General features: G+C 55.1%; 1 protein-coding gene across 4 annotated transcripts in view; it reads right to left on the bottom strand.

The window, feature by feature from the left end:
• PHRF1 (PHD and ring finger domains 1) overlaps positions 1 to 5,146 on the bottom strand; it is a 36,517-nt gene extending 31,371 nt beyond the window's left edge. For 2 of the 4 annotated variants that reach the window (XM_087745861.1, XM_087745858.1), the window contains exon 1: positions 5,029 to 5,146. The gene's annotated coding sequence lies outside the window, so the exon portion shown is untranslated. Of the gene's footprint in view, positions 1 to 1,727; positions 4,899 to 4,999 lie in introns of those variants that run through there. The other 2 variants (XM_087745859.1, XM_087745860.1) reach the window with 2 other exon arrangements.
• Positions 5,147 to 6,685: the final 1,539 nt, after the last annotated feature.

Here is a 6,685-nt window from a genome sequence, read left to right on the forward strand (position 1 = left end):
ACTTAAAAGCCTTAAAAATGTAGGCTTCCCTAAACCAGACTAAACGGCAAATGGAGTCTTCAGTGCTCGGGGGGGCGGGGGGGGGGGGGAAGCTGAAAAGAAAAAAGATCAAGCTTCAACACAACCAAGTTCTTGGAAAAGATTTCTCCTAAAATCTTCAGTAAGAATCTCGCCTAAATGTTTAAACTTTTAGCTAAATTTGTGGCTGTTAACAGGAGTGTGTTTAAAAACAATTTCTGTTGGCTGAAAACACGCAGACTCATCAAAAGCCAGTCACTCCGTGATGTAACTGAATAGGAAGAAACACTAGGAATTTTTCAAGTTTCAGCAGTGCGTACATATGAATTATTCAAACTGAAACTCAATTATATAATATCCTCCCAAAAGCTGTTAGCTACAGCAACACAAAATTCCTGGTGACGTTACAGCCAGGATGCATACGGGCAGCGACTGGCAGCACCACTCCCGTAGCAGGGCAGCGGCAGGCATATTTGTTATATAGGTAGCAGGAATTTACATAGCGTATTTCGATTTTACACAGATCCTCTGCCTGTATCGCTTCTCCATCGGCAGGTTGTGGGAATAGAGCGGGTTCCTGCTGACCCGTCACTGCCACGTCCAGCCAGCTACAGCACTCCCAAGCCACTGAGGATGATGGAGGCCAACCAAAGCCACCACGGCGATAAAACCATGGATAAGCCCCCACTTTGCTACCACAAAGACCTTCATTCCCCTGCTCCGTAGTTCTCCTTAAAGCAAAGCAATAAGCACAGTGAGGAAAGGGTCTTTTTATTTTTAAAAGTGATTCCCACAAACCACAGTTCTGACCAACTTAACTACATTTTCAAACAGCATGCATTTCTTCACTGCTGTGGAATAAAACAACTACCCATGTTATTTTCGCCCTGCTACCCCACAGAAAGATATCCTTTAAGCACAGAGGTAAACAAATCAGCACTTGTGACTTGACAATCTAAACTGACATATTTATGCTGCAAATGCAAGCTTGTACTTTGCTCGGAGGCAAAACTCAGAGTTAAGGAAAATCTGGTATTGCAGCAAACAATCAAGTCTTCAATTCTTGTCAGTAAAAAAAGTCTGCTTTGTGGAGAGCTGGGAATAGACAAGGAGAAACCAAGAGAGATGAAGTGAATTTGAGACTTTGTGTACACCACAAACTGTACTTTACAAACAATCTTCTCCAAACTGGTCAGCTGCTCTTAAGGAAAAAAGAAGGAAACCAAAGTTGACTATACACCTAATACGAGAGCTTATTCTCCTATCTTTTAAGAACAATAAGCAGCATTTCCAAGTTTTTTTTCTTATGGGAGACATTTCAAACAAATTACCACTGTGAAACACAAGCACATTCATGATACACTTCAGAGAGCTCACCCACCTGTGCAAAAGTCCAGCTTTTGTTCCAGCACCTACCACATCAGAATTTTTCTAATCCCCCCGAGCTGGAACCAGCAGATACAAAATGGATAGGAAGCATTTTTATTATTATTATGTAAACCAAGAAGTTTGGTTAAGAAGATGATTGTAGTCATTGCTTTGAGGCAAGACTTAACTATGCACTTCTGTTAACATAAAAGCCCAAACTGCTAAAAAGCAACCGCTTATCCCTGAAGGCCATTCGACTGAGGCAACTACAGCTGCTTTCAGTTTTGGGGTGTAAAGGACCTGCCCTCACCGGTGTACCCAACCACCGTCTGCTTGCTCACCTGGAAAATCCCGTGGTGTGCAGTACTCTGCACACAGCCCTCCAGCAGCAGGGGCTCTCACATCTGCTGATGCTCTCTCTGCATCCCACTTCGAAGACTCTATTCAGAGTAATTTAGGATGTGTCCCCAGCAGGTAGCTTGTGATCGCAGATGCGGGGTAACCTGGCCAGAGATCCCTTGTTTTTGGACTCAATACCACTAACGCAAGGCATCGCTGCTTACAGCAAAGCCCATTTCAATTCCCTGGGCAGGTGTGTCATTTGCACATTTGCAGTCTGCGCACAACATATCCAGTATTTGAATTACACGTTGCACACTAGGTCTGCTAAAGGCAGACACCGTACTCCTCCTTAACATCCCCCTGTTTTCAAATTCACAGTCAGAAGAACCTTACTCTCATTTAGAAGAAACTTTATTTTAATAAAACATTAAACCGCAAAAACGATGAGTGTGTGGCAGGTGTTTGATCACTTTATGTGCACCAGCACCCACTAGGACCAAGTCGGGTTTGCGCCGAGTGCTGCGTGCCTACCGCAGCATGGGCTCTGCTGCAGTATAAATCGTAAGCCCGGGCTTTGCTATTAAGACAGGTTACATTTTTACGTCGAGCTGCCTTAAGTCATTTTAATTGTACATTCAAATGGCAATTACAAATACTTTCTTCGAGCCATATTAGTAACAGGGTTTTCTGTTGCCTTTAAGAACAGAGAAGATTGTTTCCTCCAGAACAAGTGTTTATCAAACAAGCACTTCAGTAAACATTTACTTTTTTAAACTAAGATCCTTATGCATTACCACAAATCAGTATTTTAATGTACTTTGAGTATGCTCCAGCCAGAAGGCAAGTGCAGGTTTCTAACCATCAAAGGAGCCATGGTCTGCAAAACACACTCAAGCTCCATCTCATTCTGACACGAAGCCGACAGAGCCACCTACAACAGCGAGCAGCTCTTCCAGCCGTATGCACCTTCCTTTCCAGCACCAACCCATTTCCTCCATCACCAACTTCTTTTAGCAGTTTCTAGTTTTTAGAAACAGAAGAGCTACTAGACAAGGCATTTATGTTAATCTGCTTGGGTAACGTTCGGCAAATACACAAGCAGAGAAAACAAGTCAGCTGGATTTTCTCACAGGGTGGTTTTGAATGCTGATCTAATTTCATGGGCTATTATTGAGCAGTCATGTTCCAAAGAGCACTTATAACTAAATTTAAGTCTACTAAATATTCAAACGCATGAGCTTTCAGTTCTCGTTGGCACATCTGCTTTATTTGTTGGTCTGTTTTTTTTTTGTTTTGTTTTGTTTTGTGTTTTTTTTTTTCCCCAACTTGACCAAATGATTCAGTTCCCTCTGGAAAACCAATGTGACACATCAGAAAGCATTTGGCTTTGTTTCCAATTTCATATGCTACATTGAAAGAAAAGAAAATAGGAGTTGTAAAAATCATGGTTGTACCCAGTTGGAAAACATCTGGATATGCTGTGACTAATATCTGCCACCACCATATTCCAAAGGCAAAAGTAAGAAGAACTAGGCAGGGAAAGTATTCAGATTAACAAGAGACTCCTACAGCATAGGGCCTCGCAGTGCCAATCTAGCCTGCACAGGGAGCTTTAAAAAAGCCCTCTAAATCTAAATTTAGATCCAACTCCCCCCTGTTTAAGTTATGAAAAGATTAACTTTTAAATGCCACTACCAGAACTGCCCATGCAACGATTTAAATAATGGAAGCGCCTAAGAACCCAACAGATAAGGCACAGAAAATTAATCCCGGGGTAGGTAAGGAAGCGCTTATCTTTCCCCCACCCTGGCCCTGCCCTAAACTTAGCCACCCTAAATTCCAGGACCAAAACTGTCCACCAAAGCTTCCCTAGAAGCTGACACTGCACTCTTCAGGGAGTTTGTAATGCAAAGAAAGCAACGCACATGGGCTTTGCAAAAGCACTTTTGAAGGGTGGCATCCTACCCAGAGGAGCAGCTGGGCGTTTTGTACCTCTGTATTCCAAGCAGCAGCCAAGCTCTATGCAATTCCCAGCCTGCAATTCCCTGAAGCCACGGGCTCCATTTCCAGCTGTCAATCAAACACTCTCCAACACTGCACATCCTCCTCTTTCTTAACAGGCTTCTTTTCTTAGAAAGAGTCACCCTTACTGGTGAGTTCCCTTTCAGCATCAGTCTTTCACACCATTCCCATCTTTAATTACAGCTTCCCCTGCTGTTTATGGGCATGGCTGGGAAAAAAAAAAAAGAAGAAAAACCAAAAAAACCCCACACCCTCCCGCACTTTTTTTTTTTTTTTGGTGCACAGCCATAACAAAAGGTACCAAGACCTAGTGACCTTCAAGAAAGGAAATAACACAGCGAACACCTCTGCAACACATCAGCAATGCATCCACACAACAACAACCAGCAGAAAAAATAGTAACTAAAACTACAAAAAGCACACCCACCCCACCGTTACTGGGCACCCAACGAAGGGGGAACCAGTTACACAGCTTAAAAACCTGTCAGTAAGCGCAGGTCCCTCAAGGCAAAGCTTTTAAGCCTAAACACCCTTTTGCAATAAGCTAACGTGTATTAAACAAACGCTTGCATGAAAACCTCACTTCCACTTGTTAGCCGAGAGGCCCCACTGACTTCCCCGCAGAAGGCTGAAGTAGCTTCTAACTTGGTCAAACGCGCTCACGCGTGCACCACAAACAACGGGAAGGGGCGCGGGGAGCGGGGGCGCGGGGAGGGGGTGACATGCCAGAGACATTTCGGTTTATTCAGTGAATCTTTGCAGCAGCAAAGGAAGCCGCCGGCTCCCCCGCCCGGGTCGCCTTCCCGTCCGGGGCCGCCGCCGCGCAGGTCCTCCCCGCGCAGCGAGACGCCGCCGCCGCCTGCTCGGCCCCTGTACAACCCGCGGGACCGCTTCCACGGGAAACCCGGCTGCCGGCAGCCCGGAACGCACCGCGGGAGGCGGCCGCGCCGGGGGCGGCCCCCCGCAGCGGCGCCGCTCAGCCGCATCTCCCGACGGCCGCCAGGCAGCTGCCGCCAGCCGCTGCTCCAAGAATCAATCAATCAATAAGTGCGCTCACAGGAACGCGATTAGATAAACACCAACAAACCCGAGCGCGGCGGGGCAGTTTCCCTCCGGAGCTGGCAGCCCGCCGCGGCGGGGGACGGCCACTCCGCGCAACTCCGGCCCGCGGCCCGCCGCCGCCGCCGCCCCGGCCCGGCCGCCGCCCCCGCCGCCCAAGCGGGCCCCGGCAGCCGCCCCGAGCACTCACGCGAGGAGCGGGCCCCGGCGCTCACATACCCGGGCCGGGCCGGCGTAACGGGCTGCACAGCCGGAAGCCTCCTCGCCCCGGAAGTGTTGCGGGAGCACTTCCGGGTCACGGTGGTGCCGGCGCCAGCGGCCGCGTGACCGGACCACTCCGCGCGCGCGCGGCAGGGGGGTGGGAAGGAGCGCGGGGGCGGGATGAACCATTCAGGGGAGAGGGGAGACGGCCGCGGGACTGAGCCATTGGCGGGGGGTGCGCCGGGCCGCACCGCCGCGGGGCCGCGCGAGGGCGGGGCCGCCCCGCTCCGAGGGGCGGCACCGGGCCGGGGCCCTGCGGTGGCGGCGCCGGCCCCCGCCCCGGCCGCTCCCGGCTGCCCCACGGGAGCAGGGCCGGCAGGGGCGTCCCGCCGCCATCCCCGGGGGGCGTCGCTGTCCCTTCGGTCGGTGTCCCCGAGCGCCGGGGGGGGGGGGGGGGGGCGCAGAGGCCACCGAGGCTGCGAGGCCTGCGGGGGGGCTGCCTCCGCCCCGGGACGGGTCACCCCCTCACGGCGCTCGGGCCCCCTCACCCCGGGCGGCGGCGGGTTCGGGGCGCGGGCTGTGCCGCCGCAGGGCGGGCGGGCGGAGCTTTCCCGCCGCCGGGGCAGCGCGGCCGGGCCCGGCGCACGCTGCTCTCGGAGAGGGCGCGGTGACGCCTGGGGGGCAGGGGTCGGGCCTGATCGCCGCCGCCAGGCGACGCGGACCGCGGCTGGCCTCGTTCCCGCTGACTACGCGTGGCGGAGCCCGGCCAGGCGCTCCCGTTCCTCGGGGCGATGGCAGGCACGTAGCGGGGACGGGCCGTTCCCTCGCAGCGCCGTCGGCCGCGCTGTCCCGCCCAGGCCGGGCTGCCGGCCGGGGAGGGGGCGCGGCCCCGTCTGGGCTCGCCGGCGGACGTGACCGGGCGCTGGGGCGCGCGTCCCCGCAGAGACTCGGGTCGCTGTCGGCCGGGGGCCGGGGGGAGGAAGCCAGGCCCTTTTCCTGGAAGCGCTGAGCGGAGCAAAGCCCGCGCCAGCCTCGCTGCTGCCGGCCCGCCCGGGGCTTCGGGAGAGGGGCGCAGCGGGGGGGGCGGGGGTGAAGCTCTCCGTAAGCCCGCGGCCACGAAACAGAGAGCGCCTCGTGTTGGAAGAGGCGCGATCTGCGCTGTCCGGGGGCAGCTTTTTGATTGCACGTTAATTGGCACGGCGTTTGCCGGTGCCCGGGGGTAGGACGGGGGCGCGTTCCCCCTTTTGGCGGCTCCCGGTCGCCGCACGGCCGGGGGGGCTGAAGGCCAGCGGGGCCCAAGGGGAAGCGCTGCAGGGCCGGGACACGCGGGGGCTCTCCCCGGGCGGCACCGGCCTCGTCAGCGGGAAATTTCACCCGGAGATGAAGAGCCGAGCCGCCAGCTCGGTCGGAGCTGGAGCGGGCGCAGGGCTGCGGGCAGCAGCACCGGCCAGCGTTGCTGCGGAGCCCCCGGGCCCAGGCCGCCCCCTGCGCCCGGGGCCGCGCCCCGCCTCGAAAGCCGCGGCAGGCGGCACCCCCGGAGCGGGCGCCCGCCCGTTGCGGCCTTCGCTCGGGCCGCAGGCGGACGCTGTACCCGGCAGCTCCGAGGCGGGCAGGGCTTGGCGGCGCGGGCAGCCGGCCGGGCCAGCGCCGCTTCCAGCGCGCTCCTTCCCTGCCG

Source organism: Nipponia nippon, unplaced genomic scaffold (genome assembly GCF_047370975.1).
Source record: "Nipponia nippon isolate SJK-2023a ecotype South Korea unplaced genomic scaffold, ASM4737097v1 scaffold_10, whole genome shotgun sequence".
In the NCBI taxonomy this organism is placed as follows: domain Eukaryota; kingdom Metazoa; phylum Chordata; class Aves; order Pelecaniformes; family Threskiornithidae; genus Nipponia; species Nipponia nippon.